At 36.4% G+C, this 23,145-nt stretch overlaps 1 long non-coding RNA gene across 1 annotated transcript; it reads right to left on the reverse strand.

Moving 5' to 3' along the window:
* Positions 1–19,724: 19,724 nt before the first annotated feature.
* Positions 19,725–22,206, reverse strand: LOC123381390. Its single transcript, XR_006588272.1, has 2 exons — positions 22,042–22,206; positions 19,725–20,777 (listed from the first exon to the last, which is right to left on the reverse strand). It is a non-coding gene; the product is annotated as an uncharacterized LOC123381390 (long non-coding RNA).
* Positions 22,207–23,145: the final 939 nt, after the last annotated feature.

The raw sequence follows: 23,145 nt of genomic DNA on the forward strand, positions 1-23,145 counted from the left end.
CCAGGCGGAGTCCTACAGTGAAAACCCTGAAAAGCCTGTTGGAGTTAGAAACCCTTATGCTATAAACCACAAGAATTCAGGGGAGCAAAATCTGCTATTTCTTCCTCATAGGATCAACTCTCTTAAAGTCCTTTATGAACTTGAAATTCTGGGGTCCGGGATATACACTGAGCAATTTCCTTCACTCTTTGTTTCAGTCAATATAGACAACAAACCAGACCCCCCCCAAAAAAGGTTCTGTATTTTCACAGGACAATAAGTGGATGTCCCTTCAAACAGAATCCTTAGAAATAATTATTCATCATGATTTTACAAAAGCAGTTGAATAGTCTGGAATAAAGTAGAGGGGGAAATGTTGAGGCCATGCTTCATGGCATATCATCTAATGTAGAAAAGATTCTGTATTTCAGAGGAATCTTTCCTCAGAAGGCATTTTCTGGGGCATTTGGGACATAGGTGAGGATTCTTTTGACTATCACAGTCTGAAGGGAATTGCTGAAATTGATTGAAGGAGCCATGAATAGTAATTTGCAATGTATGGGATAGATTGTCACCCAATGAGCACGTACTCCTTGTCCTACTGAGTTTTAAATGTCTTTACAGGTAAAAAAAAATGTATTTGTGACTTTCTGAAGTTGTTTTTGCAAGATTTTAGAAGGCACTAAATTCTTTAATCATATAACTGGTGAGTTAGGGAAAACTTTAACACTTTCCTTCTATTTAGAACATTACCAAGGGTTGTTTAACATTCCAAAAAATTACATACCAATGGTGGTGTTCAATTCACCATTTAAACATATCTATAATTTGTGACCATTGTGTTCATGGTGACATAACCTTTATGTACACAAGGTAATTATATACACATGAGTGTGTATGAGTGTGGGTGTTTAGTTAGGCCTCATTTCATAACGTCAAATAAAGGAAAAATGTTGACAATATTCAGTTGAGTATTTAAAGTTGGGTTTTGTAGCTTTGCCCACAAGTCCACGGTTACCAATTACTTACTCTGCTGATACTTTTTCTCTGCTGACACTTTTTTCTTTTTCCAATTAAACTATGGGATGGCTAAGATTAAGTGTACATTTTACAAAGAAACACACCATTGTATTTGACAAAATTATACTTCCAGTATTTAAAGTAATGTCTGAGAACTGTAATATTGTCCCTGCTATGCTTATAAATATTCTAATCAAAATGATAAAACACTCATTTCTTAAAGAATAGCAAAATGATAGCAAAGCATCAAAAGCGAAAAAACATTAGAGAAAAATAAATTTATCAGTGGCAGCAGGTCATTAGTTCAAGAAAGGAGAAAAATCTAAATCAAATTACTTTCTTCTATTGAATTAAGCAGTGAACCTGATTGAAGAAAAATCAATGAGATGGTGAAAGTTAAAAAAAGATCCATTTATGTAATGAACAGCGGATAAGCATCTTTTCTTTAGAAGTGAATGAAAGCAGCCTGCATAAAAATAAAGTCCTGCTGCTTAGAGATGTATGGTTTATCACTAATTAAAAAGTCATAGAGGAAATGTGATTTTCAGAGTTACTAACGTGGCGGCCAGGGAAACGTGCTGCTCAGATCTGCTGCAGGGGGCACCGGTCACCTACAGCCTCAGCAGAATCCATTAGCCTCTGGATTTACCGTTGTGTTCACACTGAGGCTGTGTTTCTGGCTGCAGTCCCATCGCCAAGTACTGCGTGGGTAGCGGTCCAAATCCATTCCAACAGGGCACTGGGCTTTTTCGATGCGTGACCTTATCTTGAGGATCTCGCACCTGCTCTTTCGAATTTCTCTTAAAGCTGTTCTCTAGTCCAAGTTTCTTCTTCCCCCTTCACAAGTGTCAGACCTCTGTGCTCCACTCTGAAGATATTCCCTGCCTCCTTCTGTTTCTGCCCATTTGTTCGTCACAGGCATTTCCCCTAGTAAATGTTTGAATGTCTAATCTTACTTTGGTGTTCACTTCTTGGAGAACTGGAATTGTCACACCAACAAGAAGCATAAAGAAAATGACAAATTTCATAACCTTTATGTACTAAGGTTTGCGTGAAAAATTTCCTGCCTCCAATATCATTGCGGATGAAGCAGACGGAGCTGCAGGTATGGTTAGTCAACAAGGTGGGTTCAACATCTCATTTTAAAAATGGAGTGAAGTTCATTAGCATTTGCTTCACTATTCGTCAATCACACCTAGTCACCAAGAATTTTAAAGAGTTTACAAACTGAAGAACATTGCTATCAGCGATATTCATATAATTAATGTACTCCATTGAATGATAAATTTCATAAACTGTGAAAAGATAATAAAGAAAAGAACAATTGATCCTAAAATTATCCTAAAAGGATTTTGCTCGCTAATTGATTCCGTTGTAGAATTGTTTTAGTTAATCAAATAAAAATTGAATACCAACGTTAAAATATTATGAGATGATGTGACATATTTTAATATGTATGTGAAAAGATAAATGAGGTCCTTCTTATGAAGTAAAATAAAAGGAGTATTAGTGAATTTAGAAACAATCATATACGATTTTAAAACTCTTTGCTTGCCAAGAACTTTCAGTTTCTATCTTTGCAGCAGTTAAATAAGGATAAGATCAACCATACAAAAATGGAACTATACTGCTCTCATTTGTGTTCTATTTAAAAAGTTATGTTTAAATTTAAAAATCTGTATGAACATGCAATACTAGATTGGATGATTAATCTGTTTGAAATGAAGGTGAAACATGTTAGCCAATAATTCAGGAAGAATTAATTAAAGATGATTTTGAAAGCCAAAGCAAGATCTAATATATCTAATTATGATAAGTTTTAAACACAATTAAAACTTACATAACTCACTCCTTGAAAAGAACTAAATTTATTATGAGAGCATTTCCAACTACATATTTCAATTAAAGTGGGCATCTGCATGCATTATATAGATACCAGAATGCAACCAAACTGATCACAAATGTATAAGAAAGAAACTTAAGAGTGTTTTGTTTTTTTAACAGTAGAAGAACAAATTCTGTTTATTTAGCAGAGGTGCATGAAATGCATTGATCTAAAGGTGATTTAAACCATGTGTTATAGTCACTTACTATTATTTGAGAAAATTATACATTAACATTATTTGTTTGTTAGAGGTATTTTGGTTCTTTTCAGTCCTATACTGACGTAGTCCCAGAGGGTCTAATCTATGTCTCTAAAGTTCTTGCAGTATTCTTTTTTTTGTTTTGGTTTTGGTTGTTTTAATTTCCTACTTTTCTTGTCGTTCTCTAAGATCTTTTTAAGTAATGGAAACTGAATGTTTGTCTCAACAGAGGGTGGGCTTTGGGGACAAAGCCCTCCTTTGAGTAAGAGATCCCCCTATAGCTTAGCTGGTCACGTGGTCACATTCTCACTCAGATGGGTCGTGTGGCTAAGTCTGAGTCAATGGTGTGAAGAGGAGAGAGTGCCTGCAATTCTGAATTATCTCCTTAATAATGGAGCCCCGTATCCTGGATGTTCCTTCCCCACTTGCTGCTGGCTGGGAAATAATGATGCTGCTGCCACCTTGAAAGCCACTTTTCGCATTGGTCAAGCCATCCACTCTGTCCTGGATGTATCCTTCAAGATGTCCTTCGAGACTGTACCACAAGTAAATATATTGTACATAAGCCACCAAATTGGAACCTTTCTGTTAGCCAATTTCTTAATAATACATATTTTAAGATATGGTTTCTTTTCTGTGACACTTGTTACCACCCCATTCTATGTCATTCCACAGAATTATTTTGACGTCAACTTATGTCTAAAGGCAGCTTATTTGAGAGAATGCTTTTTCCTCATTGTGTCCACCTTCACAGACTGTCATTTGTCTTGGCATATATCGTTCCTATGCCCACTACTGTCATTTCCTTATTTCTCTCATCAAATACAAAAACAAAAGAAAACCAAAACCCAGCCAATTCTTACTCATCCTAGTAGCAATTTTTATTCAGGATTTTTCTTTACTGTTTATGTAGATAGCTTTTGATTTTTTTATTTTCTTTAAACCAGTATTTATTCATTATAAGGGAGTTCCAGCATCAAGATGTTTCATTATGTCTTCTTGTTTAATAAGGTGCAAGTAACTGACCTTGAAATGCAGTATTTTGTTATCGATTACTCTTTTATTTGCCTTTATGTTGCAGTGAGGAAATACATGTAACTTGGAGGGAATTTTGTGTCTAGTTAGGTTATGCTATCTACCAACTTTATCTCAGGATAGTCAATGGGGTATGTCTTATAAAACTAGTATCTTATAACAATATGTGCTATGAAAAGCAACTTGGTATCATTGCTCTGGCATGTGTCTCTTGGCCCAGATGACTTATGGAAGACTACCTTACAAATATATGTATTACTTCTCCTGAAAGGAAATCTGGCAAATACAATCCACCTAGGCCAACAGATTGGTGCCTGATGGGTTGAGACTCATCACCGGGCTTCATCTAGGTCTTTAATTATTCACCTCTGACATATCTACAACAATAAGAAATGTTTCCAGGAATGTGCATTGCGGGAGAGAGAAGCTAGATTTCACTTAAGATGAAGTGATGGAAGCTTATGAAATGACAGTGTGGATGATGTTCAGAAATCTGTTCTGGAAGAACAGAGATACCACAAGAGCACGGGAACTTAGCTCCTGGGGTAGAATAGATACGTTTAGAATGGGATTTGGAGTCTCATATATAGTTCTAAAGATCAAAAACTGGAAAACAAAGGAATGGGAAAAAATTCAACTCAAGAATAGGACCACAGGAGAGATTCCCATGTATCCATTAACATAGTTATGCTGTATCTCTTTCACAGGTTGGAGCAAGTATTAGAGAGAGAATGTGAAGAAAAATGATTCATGATTCTCATTAGTCTTGTAGTATAGTGGTTAGAAATATGAACTGGATTGACATTGAGATGGTGAATATCTACTACTTACTGAAAGATTATTGTATAATGTGCAATAGACGAGCCAGTTTCTATATTTTCTCATTGTCAATATTCATTGATTTATACACTTTAAATTATACATTTTATTGTGTAAATTATATCTCAATATCCCTGATTACAAAAGCAAAGAAACGCCCTGCATGTATACTAATTTAGATGAAACTCTATTACCAGAATCAACTAGAGTATATTTAGTTTTCAATTTGATTAATTTTTATGCTGGGAAAAACACATGAGTGCATTTATTTGGGGAAGGAATTACAATATCTACGAGCCTTGATCTGATTGCAAATGATGGTGAAAACAAGAAATTATGCTGCATAATTTGGAAGAAGGACAAATACTAAAAGTGTATGATATAAGTGAGTATGTATACTTTTCAATTTGTCTGAAGCTGTCCCTGAACAGACCATTTTGAATCAAGAACACTAATTTTGATTCTATTCCCTCTAGACTTTATTTGCATACGTTTATCTTACACTGCATTTAAGAAAATCAGACTAATTGCTATAAACAAACATACATGAGAAGCAATATTTGGACAGTGATGATCATCTTAAAATGTGACTGCATAAGGTGATTGGAATTTCATTAAAATTAAAAGTTAAAGTACCTGAGGAAGAAAACTTATATATGAATAAACTTGATTCTTTAATATTACATTAACTGAGCATGTTATTATTATAGTAGGAAAGGAATATAATTCTGCCACATGCCCATTCAGACCATTTAATATTCTTTCAATGGAATAAAAGAGAGACAAAATGTTTGGTGCATAGATGGTTTGGAAAGTGTTTACTTTGGTACATTGTCTTGGCATTAAAGAATTATCATTAAAAAATCATTATCACAAACTGAAAGATAGTATTACAAAAGTAATTTCTCTAGGCATATAAGATGAAATATAAACAAAATGATACCTAACAAATTTCAGGAATGTACATTAAAATAGAATGAGAAGGTCATTAAATAACCATTTAGTGAATTTATTTTATGCTTCAAGCACTTACCCTACTGGACATTTCACCTGTTCTACTTTTCAGTGGGGAAAAAAAGTAGACGAAGGTACTTAAATATTTCCGGCAAATTACTTTAGTCATTATATATACAAATACACATTAGTTTTAAGAGTCTTCAAGGTAAATAAAAGCAGAAAATTTTCAGTACAAGGAAAACAGTATTTTAAAGATTTTAACTCTAAACGATGGTGAAGGGGAACAGGATTTGCCACCTCAAAATATGCCTGTTTGGCATAAAGGATTATCTGGACTAAATCTTCAGAAACTTGTCAGTGGAGAAAGCATGGATTTCAACCTGCATAACAACCATACTTTTATTTACTGTTCTTTGTCTGATAGCCTCTTACAACCAGCTCTCCCCACCCCCAACTTCTTCTTTTGTCTCTGTCTAGAGATGGTATTTAAGGTGATGGTTTGGGCCATTTCAGGAAGTTACCTGGGTATCTCCTATGTATACAGGAAGTATAACTGTTTTTAAACTTCTGTTTGTTTTTCTCTTGTTAATCTGTCTTTTATACAGGGGATGTCAACCAAGAAGCTAGAAGGGTAAAGGTAAAATTATTTTCCCGCCCCATACAATGGTATTTTGTTATATAGAGAATTGTTATAATAGTACTAGAAACTATTTTTGATTTAATGGTATTCTGTTCTTAGCACTCCTTCCTTGTCCAGAATTTTAAATTATATTCACAAATTAATTCTAATCATATAATTTTATCACAGCTTTAATTATATTAATTAGAGACTCTATCAAATGCTTACTAGCTTATTGTAGGCGGATACACTGATGACTACGACAAAAAATTAGCCAGTCCTCATGTAGCTACTATTTATGGAGTATTTTATTTGTGGGTTTTTTTCTGTTTATTCATTTAATATCAATCTTCTTTTCTACATTATAAATTCATGAAAATATACATCACAACCATTTTGTTAACTATTTACATTTGGCATATAACACAGTACTTGGCATATAGTAATTATTCATTAAGTGTTACTAAATAAATGGAGGAACAAATGAAATAATGTATACCTCAAAAGCTTAATAGTATTGCTAAAAGAAATAGTAATGACCTGAAAGCTCAGAAACGAACCACTCTATTATGTTTTTTTATTCAGTTTTCCTTCAACTGCTTAGAGATAAAACAAAAAAGCATAATACATGGCATCTACACTAAGTAACCATAGAAGTTAGTAGGAGACAGACTTAAAAGCAAATGTTTGCTCCAAAACATCATAAATCTCTGAAGAAAACAATTCAAGGTGATGGCTAGCTTAATCCTTAATAAATGAACACCAGGCAAAACAAGATTTCTGTCCTCCTTATCTTTCTTTCTCTCTTTTTTCTTCCTTTGCTTCCTTCCTTCCTTCCTTGCTTTTTCTCTTTCTTCCTTTCTTCCTTCCTTTCTTTTTTCTTTCTTCCTTTCTTTTTCCCTTTGTCTTTCTTTCTTTCTTTCTTTCTTTCTTTCTTTCTTTCTTTCTTTCTTTCTTTCCTTCTTCCTTCTTTCAATGAAAAATCCGAGAATGATCTACGAGCAATTCCTAAAATACTTCTTTCCCTTATGTTGTAATTTGGGATCATTCCAGTTTTATTTCCCACTATGATTGGTATATAGTACTAAGTATTCAATAAGTTGGTGAATATCACTATGAGAAATGCTCCAAATTATAAACAGCACATTGTTCAGCAGATCAATTAGTATTCATTTTAGTCATATGCTCTTTGGACCTCTCTGTGTAGGATGTCTGCGGTGATATATTTAGCTGCTATTTATTGGGTGTGTGGGACAGCAGCAAACACCATAAATATTAAAAGTCACCTATTCTAAAACTCCAAGTACATATTCCTGCCCGAGTGACAACAGTAGTAGAATGGTGGTGAAAATAGGAGGGAGGAAATGATATCGGAAACTGTAACAGTCTCAAAATGCTAATATTATTTGATCACATAGGTTATAATAAATATTATAATGTATAATCATTATTTAACACTTACACAAAAGAGGAATTGTAGTAATATATTATAAAGTCAAGAATCGGAAACATGTTACTGTTTGTTTTCCCAATGATGACTGTTCTATAAGAGAGAAGTAATAAGAACTACATCACTACAAACATGAATGATTTTATTTGATCCAGTATTTACATGTTCAATGACCTTGGGGAGTTGTACAATCCCTTTGAGCCTCAGTTTCTGCCTACTCTCCATCTTTCATAGCATTCTTTAGGTTATACAAATTTCAATTATACAAAGTATTAGCACAAGCTAACACATGGAGTTATTCCAAAGTGTAGTAAGTTATGAAACCCAAAGAAATTTAAAATATTGCACGTTATAAAGTAACTTCATGGGGCGCCTGGGTGGCTCAGTGGGTTAAGCGTCTGACTTCGGCTCAGGTCATGATCTCGCGGTCCGTGAGTTTGAGACCTGCGTCGGGCTCTGTGCTGACGGCTCAGAGCCTGGCACCTGTTTCAGATTCTGTGTCTCCCTCTCTCTGACTCTCCCCTGTTCATGCTCTGTCTCTCCCTGTCTCAAAAATAAATAAAAAACGTTAAAAAAATTAAAGTAACTTCACTAGTTACAAAACAAGAAGAACAACAGAACAAAATACCCATATGTCCAAATAAAGATTATCGGAACATTTTTAGGAGGAACTAAAATAATATAGGTGACAATATTGCACTTCATTTGAGCCCAGAGAACAGTGATGATTAAAAGATCCTCTACCCTTTTGTGTTCCAGAAAAGCCTTCCCACAAAGAACCTTTGTTCCATATCATAGGCAACACTCTGTCCACCCTTTCTCATGATTCCCATGAAACTCACAGATAATTCCCTTATTTACCTGTGACAACGTCAAATATAAACCTTTCCCCTTTTGCCTGAACCTCCTGCAATGCCAGATACAGATCTTCCACTTCCAGTTTTGTGTTTCAAGAAGGATTAGCTGACATTAGAACTGTTTGTTCCTTTGCAGCTAGCTAGACACAGGCATAAACCTTTCCTGTTCAGCTACCTGACTGAGACATCTCCTGACTGCAAAAGCGATCCCACTTTTAGCTTGTCTTCTCCTCCTCTACAAAAATCTAAGGTAAAACCACACTGCTCAGATATTGACTTTCATATCTCCCTATTGCACTAGCCTAAATGAAATCGATTTTCTTACTTATTTGGCTTTAGCCAAAAAGATAGCCATTTATTTACTGAGTACCCAAATATTTACTGAGTACCATTCTTTGTTGATCACTGTTCCAAATTCTGAGAACTTACTAGACAGCTAAACAAACAAACAAACAAAAATGTCATGGTCTCATGGAGCTTATATTCCAGTGTGAGGTAAAAGAAGATAATAAAATAGTAGCAAATAAATATTTCTGTGCCAGGCAGTGATGGGTGTTACGAAGGAACAATATAGCAGGGTAAGGGATGGTGGTAGATGGAGGGCCTCTCTGTGAACGTGCTAATGTATCAGGAGGTCAGTGACAGGATGACCTGAATGCCTGGAGAGACTGACATCATGCGGCTGGCCGGGGAATTTTCATTTTAGAAAGAAGGAAAGGTACAATGCAAAGCTGAGAGTGTGATTGGTCCAGAAACAGGGGAGAACCGTGCGACTAGAATGACAGGAAGAGGTGCAGAGGATTGGAAATAAGATATAAAATACGGGAGCCTCCATCAACTGGGACCTTGAGGTACAGGGGGAAGGCATTCATGGGTTTGAACACAAAAATAATAAAACTTCACTTACGTGGCAAAGATTTTTGTTCCTATTTTCTAGAGAAGACTATTGTAGCAACAGAGAGACTAGTTCACATTCATTTGCTAAGATCAGGCTGGAGAGAAATCAGGAAGGGAAGCAAATGATTGGGACATCCTTAGATTTTGGAGGTGAAGATGGGAAGATGTGGACAGATTCCAGATATATTTTCACAGCAGAGCCCACAGGGCAAGCCGTTGAATTGGAGTTGTGATGTCATAAAAAGGGAAAAAAGATGGATCTATGACAACTCCAAGTTATTTTTTTCTTCAGTTTTTTTTTTTTTTAATTAGTACAGAGATGGGAAATAATGGAGAGGAAAATATTACAGTAGGTTGGGAGTAGAAGTCAAGGGTTGTTTGGGGGATATGTTCAGTTTAGAGACGCACATTTGACATCTAATTAGATATTTCAGATGTAAGGTTTGGTATATTAATCTGGGGGTGGAGAGTGGAGATATACATCTGGCATTACTCAATGCAGCAATATTACTTAATGTCATGAGACTCAACAAGATTTCCCAGAGGAGACTCAAGAGACAGGAAGGAAACAGGTTTAGAGGCAGAACAGAGCAGTGGCCTCAAACTGTTGCCCTGTTTCATAAAATGATTTCAAAACAACTAGGTATCCCCTTGCATATTTTAAAATTGACACCACAATTTTTCGTTATGATCCCAAGTTGTTATAAAGAATATAACTTTAGTGTATTATAAATATTGACATTTTAAAAGTTTAAAATAACACTGTTCTGTCACCTTTTAAATGTACTTAGTAATTTTAAGACCACATAATTTGATGGTTACTTTGTTGATCTAAAAATACCTGACCGAGGCTTCTTTAACAAATTGAAATTTTTATTTTTTGAACTCATTATTTCTATTCTACCTCTTTTGCAAAATATATCAAATATTATATAGTATTATGCTAAAAAAATTTTAAAGGTCATCCACTATAACATTCCTCTGATAAAAAAAGGTCTTTGTGTATTTTTAAATGTAAGTTTGTAATGTCTTAAAGCCATTGGGAGATAAGACTTGAAAAATTTCCATAAAGTTCTAGATGTTAAAATTATTTTCTGATTAAATTATTGTTATAATTATTAGTAGTATATTATACATAAAAACAGAAATATAAATTTTGATTATAAAGCTATTAATGAGATAGAGTTTAGTATCAATTTTATTAATATTTGTCATTGTGTGTGTGTGTGTGTGTGCATAAAAGCACCCAAAAGACTTGCTCACATAAATACATGGGAATCAGTGGGGCCACTTGGGTTTAAAACTCCTAAGTTTTATGCCAAAAACATAGAATTTTTGAATCACTATATCGTACACCTGAAACTAATATAACCCTATATGTTAACTATACTGGAATTAAGATTAAAAAGTAATTAAAAATAAATAGTGATCTATAATCAAAGATTGTTTTTAATGGGTAGATGCCAGATGCCCAAATATCAGCAACATAACCTATTGATAAGGCAAAGCTGACTTTCTTGCTTAGCCTGGTAAGAGGGAATACCACCTAGTCAGAACGTCAGTAGTGTCTCACAGTCATGGCAAAAAAATAGGGCCAGATTTTATTGAAAATTTGAACTTTGATTTAAGGCAAGAGTTTTAGTTCAGGCAGGAGGATGGTAGAGGGACTTGGTTAGCGTTGAGTAAGGGTCACGCCTGTAGTAGGTTTATAGTTACTGGCACCAGAATATAAAGGTTAAACTTTCTTTTGATGTTTTCTGTTGAAGAGTTGATAAGTCCTTCTAGAAGTTCCTGTATTGGACAATTAAGTTATTTGCCTCTGTTAATAGTTTCTCTTGAAATAATAAACCTATAACTTCACGTAACTTTAACTCCTTGAACATTGGCAGAGAAAGCCATGTTAATGTAAGCCGTAAGATTGGTACATTGGTGATAAGGCTGGAGATAAAGTAGGTAATTTTGATCTCCAGTGTCCAAGCCATATGTGGTTGGTGTGTGGTTCCTGGTACTCATAAGATTTAAGCAAACAACTCAGTAGGTTCTCCTTCAATCTTATTAAAAATAAAGATTGGAGAGACCTGGTGAACCCTGATTTGCACAAGTATTAGTCACTCAATCATTATACTTTTTCATTTTCTTAGCACCAACATTTGCATCCAGATGGACCCTTGATGTTTTTAGGGCAGCACACCAAGGCAAATTTCAGGAAAGGTAAAGGTGCATTTTTCTTTTGCAAAGTGACAGAAAGGTGAGTGTGGAAGGGGACAAAACAGGCCCAGCATGAAATGGCCTCGACAAAGATAGAATGGATGCAATGATTCCCTTAAAACTATTTGCCACTGTAACCCTTTTAGAAAAGTGGTTTTTTTAATTTTAATTTTAATTTAATTTTTAATATTTACTTATTTATCTTGAGAGAGGGAGAGAACAGCAGAGGGGCAGAGAGAGAGGGAGACAGAGAATCCCAAGCAGGCTCCACGCTGTCAGTGCAGAGCCCGCTGCAGGGATCCATCTCACAAACCATGAAGTAATGACCTGAACCGAAATCGAGAGCCAGTTGGTTAACTGACTGAGCCACTCAGGCACCCCAAAAAGCCTTTGTGTACCTCAATGTGTATGTACTCATAAATTTTAAAATCACTGTTAGAGAGGAGAAGGCCTCAGAGAAGGAGAATCCACTAAGAATATTCTCTAGAAAGTGATTTCAAGAGAGAGTTTTAAGAAGGGGGAGATGGTCAACTGTATCAAATGAGACTGCTTGTTTGAGTAAAATGAGGATCAAGTGTTGACTATAGGACACAACACATAGGCTATGCATGAACTTGATGGTGGAGTCCTGATATTATAGTTTAAGAAAGAATAAAATAAAAGTTACTAGGGCTAGTGAAACTGTAAAATTTCAAAGGGAGCAGAGATATAAGACAATAAATTGCGGGAAACCAGAAGCAAACTTTTTGTTTTCATTATTCTTTAATTATAGCATATATATGTATACACATATTTGTGATTTTAATTATAATGCATAACTATAGCATATATACATTCAGAGCATACAAACACACATATACGTACACATACATGTACATGCATATTGTCAATACTCATTGTTCACAGATTCTGTATTTGCAAATTCACCTACTTGCTAAAATTTATTTATAAGCTCCATATCAACATCCATGCCTTCCCAGCCATTTGCAGACTTGCAGAGTGATGAAAAATTTGACTAACTTAATGTGCACATTTCCAGTTGAGATCAAACAAGGCAGCACTCTGCCTTCTTGTTTTAGCTCTTATACTGTAAAATAAGTGTTCATTTCATCATCTTCTGAGAGCCACATTTTTGCATTTTTGTGCTTTTTGTTAATGATTTCCCTGTTTAAAATTCCCCCAAGTGCAATATTGAAGTGCATTTATCTAGAACTCCTTGGCATAAGAGGGCCATGATATGCCTTATGGATATGTGTGTTAGATAAGTTTTATTTGATCATGAGTTATAATGCCATTGGCTCTGAGTTCAGTGTTAATGACTCAACAATATGGTACAATCAGAAAAAAGGAAGAGGAAATTCAAGGAACTGTATGTGAGGCACTCTAGAAAGTGATGAAATGGCATCCATAGTGCACGTTAGAGCTATGGTAAAGATGGAAAAATGCCTAAATTTGTGGATTCATGAGATGACAGCTAATTCAAAAAGGTGCAGTACACTATATTATTGTGAGGCTGAAAGGCAAAGAAATTTACAGTCACATCCAGGTTCAGGAAAATGTGAGACCCATCTCAGCTAGTGCTGGCGGGCTCACACATTTCCAAAGGAGATGGGGCACGACACTGTTAAACTGGAAGGCAAGGCAGAGTCCACAGATCAGGAGACTGTGGGAGAAGTTAATGAAAATACCTGCTAAGTGTCATACAGGAAAAGGGTTGCATGGAAGAATAGGGTTTCAACACTGATGAGAATGGCTTGTTTTATAAGGACCCTGGCAAACAAACCTGTATAACACAAAGAACTCCAAAGCTCCTTTATATATTCAAAGACCATGCAATTATATGTAAATATATATATATATATATATATATATATATATATATATAAAATCTGGTGTATTTAAATAGAAACACATGTAAAATAAAAATTTGTGACCTGAGGCTCTCAGGAGCCTAACTCTGTAATCTGCCTGGAATGATAGTTCCATATCTGTCATTCAGTATTCCCAGCAGATTTAGAGAACATAACTAGATTAAATAATGGGAATTGAAATATATACACATACACACTCTGTAAATTAATGAGATATTGGAATCCATTGCATAAATTAAGGTGCTGTCATTAGATTGTGCCAGTCAGCCCATCCATTGTATCATGAGGACAGACAAAATACGTATGTACAGACAAAGTTGACTTGGTAGACCGTATAATTGGAAGCATCTGGAAGTTTTCCAATTTCTCTATTAATGAAAAGCATGATTAACAACTGAGAGGAAGAGAAGAGATTGTGCAGTTTTGAGGAAAGAAGAACCGATGAGAAAGCATTGAATGGTAGAGCAGATCTATAGCTGATATATAGAGCAGGATTGCCTGGCAGAACCAAAGTCCCTTTGAGGTTTGTAATCATGAATTTAAAGTGAGTCCAGTCAGCATCTTTATGGCTTTTCTCAATCCACTTTCTGGTTTTCAGGTGCAAGCAAGCAATATGTGGAGAGTTGCAATTAACCATGTTGAAATTTTGCTAGAAGGAAGATTGTTAATGCTATGACTTAAATATATTTTTAGACTTTTAGGCTTGGAAGAAACTTTAGAAATTTTTTATTACCTTTGGGAGGAAAAAAATTCAGAACACAAGTTTTGGAGCTGGGTGAACTTGTTTCCAAATGCCAGGTACATCTATTTTTAGACTTAGCAATTACTGAGGTCATTTAAAATAGTAAATGTAGAAACAATAACAATTTTTGCAAAGTAATTTAAAATTATAAGACAAAGAAGAAAAATATAAAGAAAGCACCTATATAGAACCAGGCAAATAATTTGTGTTTAAGAGATATCAGTTTTCAGGGTGCCTGGGTGGCTCAGTTGGTTAACCTTCTGACTCTTGATTTGGCTGAGGTCATGATCTCACGGTTCATGAGTTTGAGCTCCAGCATCAGGCTCTGTGCTGACTGTTTGGGATTCTCTGTCTTCCTTTCTCTCTGCCCTTCCCCTGTTTGCTCTCTGTCTCAAAAATAGGGCACCTGGGTTGGCTCAGTCGGTTGAACATCCCACTTTGGCTCAGGTCATGATCACACAGCTTGTGAGTTCGAGCCCACATAGGGCTGTGCTGTGCTGACAGCTTGGAGCCTGGAGACTGCTTCAGATTTTGTGTCTCCCTCTCTCTCTGCCCCTCCCCCACTCATGCTCTGTCTCTTTCTCTCTCTCAAAAATAAATAAACATTAAAAAAATTAAAAAATAAATAAATAATTACAAAGATATGTTAGTTTTCTTCTACCTTTATCTCCATCCAGAAATGATAGACTGAGGATGTTTAGAAACATTTTTAGAGTCTTAAAAGTATTTACAGGTTTTTTTCTTTGTTGTTGCTGATTGTTTTTGGAATTCTTCAATGGCCTCGGCTGAAAAGAAACTTTAGTAGAAAAAGTAAAGTTCTCTGACTCTTCTTCATCAGACAAAATTTGCCTTTGCTTAAGGTCAGAGGGTGAGCATCATGTCTCTTTAGTGTTTTGTCCTTTTGGGTTTTGCTCATTACATCTTTTCTTGACCAGTATTTGCTATAAAGCAAAAAGCTTTTTCTGATGGCAGTTCACCATCAACAGAGAAAATGGCAACTTGGAAGCCACTTCAGGAAAAGTGTGAAGCTCTTCAGAGAACATTCCACAGCACCTGAGTTAACTTCAGAATGTATGTTTCAGCACAGGATTTTTTCATAGTTAACTGATCCCCTTTGGGTGGCCATCTTTTCTATAGAAAAGTCCACGTGGTTCTGAGTGCAGACTTGGGTCCGTGGCTCTGACATTCAGTCCTCGGGTGTCAGGTTTTAAAATTGTTCCATTACACTATTCTGGATATATAAATGAGAATATCACCCATGCTCCTAGTACTTTTCTGATGTTGCTCCTCAAATCTATGTGCGATTCTTGTTCTAAAATGACGTTCACCCGCTCTTCCTTCTGATAAGGCATTACTAGTCAGTAAATGACCAGGCTCTGTTGTCTCATCCTTATGGTTTTTCCCTCAGCCCCCACCTGCAGCACACATCCCAGCAATCATAGAAACATTATTTTAGTGAGAACACACTGTGTACAAGTCACCTTACTAAGCACTTTTCCTGCAGCGTCTATTTATTCCCATAGTAGAGGCTGCTATTGTAATAATTTTACAAATGCTGAAGAAAGATAACTTGTCCATGCCCCCTTGAAGCTAAATTCTAGCAATGGAGATAATTATTAAATAACTAGTAACAAAGTAAGTCAAAAAAGTGTAGTGATAGTGCTATGACCAGACCTGATACACTAGGAATGCACCACAGACTATAGACCTGATGATTCTGGGGAGCCTGAAAAGTCAGGGAGAGTTTCCCTGGGGAAATGTTATTTGAGTACCATCCCAAAGAGTGAGCTGAAACTAACTCTGGCTATGGAGAGGAAGAGAAGGGTGGCCATTTCAGAAGAAGAAATATCTTTCTTAAAGACAACGCAGAGATGAACACAATGGGGCCGGAGTGTCAAGATGGAAGAGTGGGGTAAGATGAGGCTAGAGAGCAGAAGCCACATCGTGCAAGACATTAGGGCTGCCCGAGAACTTTGTTATTTATCCTGAAAATCAGGGAAAGCCTCCCTGAGTGATCTGGGGAGCGCAATTGGGGACCCAGCAATTAGGTGGCACAATAATCAAAGCTAGAAATCAAAGGTTTAATTATTTGGCAATGTGGGTTTAGGTACTGAATAGTTTATTTAGAACTCTTATTGACATCTTTGGATAATATATATTATTTATGAACAGTACAATAAGATGATCATTACTATTTATTGAGTGCCTACTTTCTACCCGGAACACATATGACCCGATTTCATCAGTTCTCACGCTAGCCCTCTGGATTCATGTTCTGAGTGATCCCACTGGTCCTTCCAAAGTTAGAAAGGTAGTGAGTGGCAGAGGTAAGACATGACCTAGGCACAAGTTGTTCCTCAGCTTTCCCCCGAGTTGCTCTGCATCGTACCAAAGCACCAAGGGAAAGAAAGTCTGTGAGGAAAGTGTCTCCACTCCCTCCACTGCTGCCTGGTGTACCTCAGAACTAAAGTCTCAGTTGTGAGCCACGTCTAGTTAAACCCCAAGATGAGGTTTTCAAGGGAGTAGAAAGCCTCTACTTTTCCTTTTGATTCGAGCTTCACCTTCTGATTTGTCCCACAGAAAATGGATTAGGTGAGTCCATTTCTGCCTATTATCCAAAGCTTTATACGGTGAGGAGTGGGTGTAGGTAGAAGAGATAACTGTGGCTGAAAAAGCTGGGTGTATTTTGGGCACATGGATAGGACGGTGCAAAGTATGAGGCATCACAGAAGTGCCTGACAGTAGTTTACCACTTGCAAAAGTGTCGGATGAAGGCACAGTCATAGTTTGTTTTACAGTTATCCTCTAAAAATAAATCCATTGTTCACCGAAAAAGAAAAATCTCTAGTGTCTTTTCAGATATAGAACGCTGAGATTCTTTTGCCCCTATTGTATCAGTGCTCAGATGACCACACCTTCCAAATCCCATTGTAGGGTTGCTTCATGACAATTTTCTTCCTCCTCGAAGAGGAGCCAGGTACCCGCTAGTTTTAAAAGCTCCTTTAGCACACAGGCTTCTGAGAAGCCAGGGTTATTCGTGAAACCACGATTTATGGCATGATTGTCCCATGTGTTTTTACAGTTTGCTTTTCTTGGTATAAAAACCACAATCCGACCCTGTCCTTAAATGCAAGTCTGCTGAATCTGCCTTTGTATACACCGCCATTCCTAAGTAGTCTGGATGCCTGAATGATGGGTGCGAAAAAGACCATGGTAACAGTTGGAAGCATTTTCCCTGCCCTTCCTTAAACTTTCTCATGAGCTGTGTGTGGCGCTGCAGCTAATGAGTTCCATCTGTGTGTCACCATCTTTACCCACAGAGAAAGAGCATTCAAATGTTCTGAGTCGAGACCTACCTTCAGAGAACACGTAAAAATATGTCCCTAAAAAAATTAAGAAGCTTATTTTTGGAGCCCAGAAGTACTTCCCGTATTCCGACATCTTACCTCATTCTCCACTAAATGAAGCCCTTCAGAGGAACTAATAGAGAAAAGCCATCCAACTAAGTAGCTCATCATCAAAACCCAAAATAAAGGCTCTTCCTATGATTTTCTCCAACTTCCCTTTATTTCGTGTGTGGTGGAGTCAGAGACCCTTATAATGAGGAAACTAAATCCGTTTCGAATTTTTACACGCACCATTAGAATCACAGAATTTAGAGCTGGAAGAGCCAAAGCTGATACGACTTAAAGCGAAATCAGTCTTTTTTTAACAGGGGTGAATCAGCGGTGGTGAGCTGTTTGCCCTTGGGGAATACTTGAGGTCACGTAGGTGACTCACGGCTTGAGTTAGGATGCAAAAAGAAATTAACATAGGACCATATAGAGACGACTGGTGTTCGAAAGGAAAACATGTGGCCAAAACACTGGGATGAAACTTATTGCAAATAAGCTGTGGCAAACCGGTCTTCTGGTTCCCCCAAACACCGTCTAGCAGGAAATGGGTTTAAATTACAAAAGATATTTGGGTTAAATAGAAGAATAGCAGAAATGTGGCACTATGGTAGAGTTTAGGGGACTTTTTGACTATTTGTCTGAAGTGTTTTCTTACAGATTGCCTCATGCATTTGCGCAGCATCGTAATGAGGATGCAATTATGCTTGTTTTACAGATGGAGAAAATAAAACACACAGAAGTGTTATGGTATCAGAAAGGCTTTAGCAGAGTCTCGGAACTGAAATTCAAGTATCTGGGTTTTTCGTTTAATACTTTTAGTCGTTAGATTTCAATGTTTCCTGACCTTGGGCCTTACACAATACCTGAATGTATTATTAAAGTGATCTGTAAAAACTTCCCCGAGGATCTCTAAGAACAATCCACATTGCTGTTTTGCTTCTGGTACTATCCTACTTTGAAGGTGGAGGAACGGTATTTTTCTGCATTTTAGGAGCTGAATCTTTCCATCTCAAAATAGGTCAACAAAAAGCATGCAATTCGCTAATATTGGAAGCATTTCAAAGCATCCACAGTGGACTTGAACTTCTGGAATAACTGTTTTATGTTGGCCTAGTTCAATTTTATTTTCCCAAATGGCTGTAAGGCCCATTGTCGAAAATTGGGTTTATATGGTGCCAGTATACACGGGTCTACAACAAACTCTCTTTAAACTGACTGTTCAAACACCAAATAACTCCTAGATCTGTGGTTATTTTGTATGCATTACACCTTCTTGAGAATGAAGCACAGACTGATCCAGATAGATCATATTAATGGAAATCAAAGATCAGCCAAATCTCAGGACCAAAGAATCTTGGAGGTCATCTGTGTCAATGCTACCCCTAACTCTGACTCTATAATGTAATCTGGGAAATTTTAAAAAACATATTTCCAGAGTCTCATCCTACACAAATTGAATTTAGTCTCAGGTAGAGAGATTATATCAGTACTTTTTTTTTTTTTTGTAGGTTCCTCAGGTGATTTAATATCCAAGCAGGTTTGAAAGACACATACTTATAGGAACTCTCCCAAGTTGAGAAGAAAAAAAAAGGAACAATTTAGTTTCTAGGAGGAATACCAGTATCGTACAGGCTGGTGAAGTATAAAAGGCTCCTCTAACAACCCTCTGCTCCTGGAGGAAGAGACCACAGGATTTTCTGACCCTCAGGGTTTGGAATTTATACCCTCAATCCCTGAATCCTAGCATTTGAAAACTGCCAATTTCACTTAAAATAAAAGTAGCTATAGTCCTATTAGAAAGCATTTTTATTTTTGTTTGTAGCAAAACTACAGTCCAGTGCAACATGACATGACACACAATACAAATTTTTGAAGAGCGTCAAGAAATACCCACAAAACATAGTTTTTAAGGAGCAATGTATAATCCTGGATGCTGAAAAAAAAGTTCCTATGGTAAGAACTGATGTTTAGCTTAAAACAGATGCATATAGTTACACATGGAAACATTTGTAGGTAAGTGAATACACATGCACAGAATATCTTCTTGCTCTGTCATTTAAGAGGTCTTGGAAGCAGTGATATCCCAGTTTCAATGAGCGTACCTAGCACTGAAAATTTGTAGTGCCAGAAAGTAAGTACTAAAAACAAATGAAATTCAGAATAAAACAATGGCAGGAATATGTCAAAGAGATACGAGGCCCAACTAACGGCCATAAAGAGCTCATTAATGGCCAAAGCTAGAACTATTTGAACAACAAAATAAGTAAAATGGTATTAAATTATAACCCAAAGCAGAAGTTCATGACTCGGTTAGTTATAAATAAATGACGGACTAAATAAATAAATGGAAAAGAAACAAATCTCCAGTACAAAAGAATTCCAAATAACTGACATAGATGCTCTGCTTTTAAGGACGTAGGGCATAACACCCACTCCATAAGTGCTGGCTATGCTAGTGACTTTCTTTCAAGTAATACAGTATAGAAAGAGAGGGATAAAAGGTAAGTGTACAGGGAGAAACCGGACAAACATACATCAAGTCGGGTGATGAAGGTTATCATCAATAGTAAGTCATATGAGTCGTATGTATCCTTGATATGATGTAAGGAAAATGGCACTTTATCTCTTTGGTCTTCCTCCCGGAAATACATCACCTCCCAGAAATGTATCATGAAAAACTACTAGACAAATCCCAGTTGAAGAACATTCTACAAAATACCTGATCAGTACTCTGCAAAACAGTCAATGTCATCAAAAACACGAAAAGTCTGAGAAACTGTAACAACCAGGAGGAACTTCAGGGGACATGATGAACAAATGTAATTAGGTATCCTGGATGGGATCCTGGAACAGAAAAAGGATGTTAGGGCACTAAGGGCACCTGAATAAAATATTAATGTTAGCTAATAATAATGTAATAGTTCACTGTTCATCAGTAGTGACAAATGTACCATAATGGAAGATGTTCATAATAGAAGAAACTGAGTGTGGGGCATATGGGAACTCTTGTGCTGTTTTCATAATGATTTTGCAACTCTAAATCTGTTCTAAAATAAAAAAATTATTTAAAAAAACCAATTTCCCCTACCTTACAAAAAAATGGACTACTAACCTTTTCTTTGTTCTTTCACACAATTATACATGATTCCTATCATAGGAAGTAAAGGACATCATGGTCTCTATTTGGAGTTGCCTTGATATTATCAAAAATTTCAAAATCCAATCATGGGGAAATTTTTCCATATTAAATCTGGAGCCAGCCATTACAAATATTATCTATGCCATCATCGTTTCACGTTACTGGGGACTAGTTACATATTCTATGGGGCATAATTCAGATATTCAAGATAGAAAATCTCTAAACATTGTTCTCCCACTAGTAATGAAGCCTATATTTTTTCACGGTCACTAGCTCTGCCAAGCTATTTTTCTCTTGGATATTCTGATGGATTTTTTTTTTCCGACGGTGGCTGCTGTTCAAACTTACATAATAGAATTGTCACACTTTATAAACTGTGTTGAATATTCTGATCCCTTTCATTTGAAGAGGTCCTCTATTTCATGCCCAACTAGCTTTGAGGTCCTTCCGAGATAATCAAGTAGTCATTGGCACTTTGCATGTAACAACCACCGCTGCGTGAAGAGTCCATAAATTCAATTCTCTGTGCAAAAGCCATGGAAAACAGAGCCTTCCAGCTTAAATCACTGGCAAGCTACTCTATTAGATTTCTGAGGCTGACCCTGATAAACAAAATTTTGGAGGAAATCTTCTGTTATTGATTGCACAATATCAGGTGGCTTAGATGTAAATTTCAACAACCACTTTCTCCACAGAGTAATGTTATACACCAGTTTTTCAGGCTCCTTTTTATTATATCGATGCTATTTTAGTGGCTCGGCTACCTCAATGATTTGTGATCACAATCCCCGCAGCCGTAGATAGACCATTGTCCTGATTCACTGTGATAATATGATCTACTTTGAGAATTCAGCTCACGCTATTATTCCTGCTACACATCAGGCAGTGAGTTGGTGTTGCGCATCCTAAACTAGTTACAAGTTAGAATTCCATCTAACTAGTATAGATTGCCACGTATTTATAGCTTACCTGAGGCAGTTTCCGACGCAGGTGACTCTCTTTAACTTGCTCTAATTGAAGTCTTTCCATGTTCTCCTGAAAAGAAGTTATTACAGACTCAACTTCATCACTATCATGAACATTATAAATCTCACCCTAAAACCATAGTACCCTTCCAACATGTTTCAGCTAGAAATATCTTTCTAAATATATATTTCTTCTTTATCAGAGCCATACATCTTCCCTTATCAGTATCAAAGCACAACAGCAGGAGACAAATGGTCTCATTCTCATCTTTTCTTTTTTATAATGATGAAAGATTGTGTGACATCACTAAGGTAGCCTGAGCACATATTAAGTAAAAACAAAAACTTCAAGTTCTCTGGGGACTAAATGAAAAGAAGCATAGCTAATACACATATATGTACACATATATGTATGTTCATGGCTAATGCAAACATACACATGTAAATTGTCAAGTCACAGAGATTTCACATAAAGCGAACCCTTGGTTTTTGTTACTTTTTATTTTCAACAAATCCATTTAAACTTAATGATGAGGATGCACTTTAAATCAAAAGATGAGTAGAAGAAAGAATGCAAAAAGAAACATGGATTTATATGTTGACTCATTCCTTCTCAAAGGATTGCTGGTTTTATTCTGATAGCAATGGAATTCCTAATCAAGATTTTTCAATATTTTCTATTCCTTTATCAATCTCAAACTTAGTCCTTATCCCCATCAGGACCACAAATATTATAAATAAAAAGCAGTTCTCCTTTATAATTAATTGCGACTCGATTTTTACAAATTACCCATTTCTGTTATGTTCTATAATTAACAGTATATCTAATAAACACAAAGCATAATAACAGTCTCAAATCATTTTAAATTTTCAATAATTTCTTTTTTTTATTTATTTATTTTTTTTAACGTTTATTTATTTTTTGGGACAGAGAGAGACAGAGCATGAACGGGGGAGGGGCAGAGAGAGAGGGAGACACAGAATCAGAAACAGGCTCCAGGCTCTGAGCCATCAGCCCAGAGCCCGACGCGGGGCTCGAACTCACGGACCAGAAGATCGTGACCTGGCTGAAGTCGGACGCTTAACCGACTGCGCCACCCAGGCGCCC

Source organism: Felis catus, chromosome D3, assembly GCF_018350175.1.
Source record: "Felis catus isolate Fca126 chromosome D3, F.catus_Fca126_mat1.0, whole genome shotgun sequence".
Lineage (NCBI taxonomy): Eukaryota > Metazoa > Chordata > Mammalia > Carnivora > Felidae > Felis > Felis catus.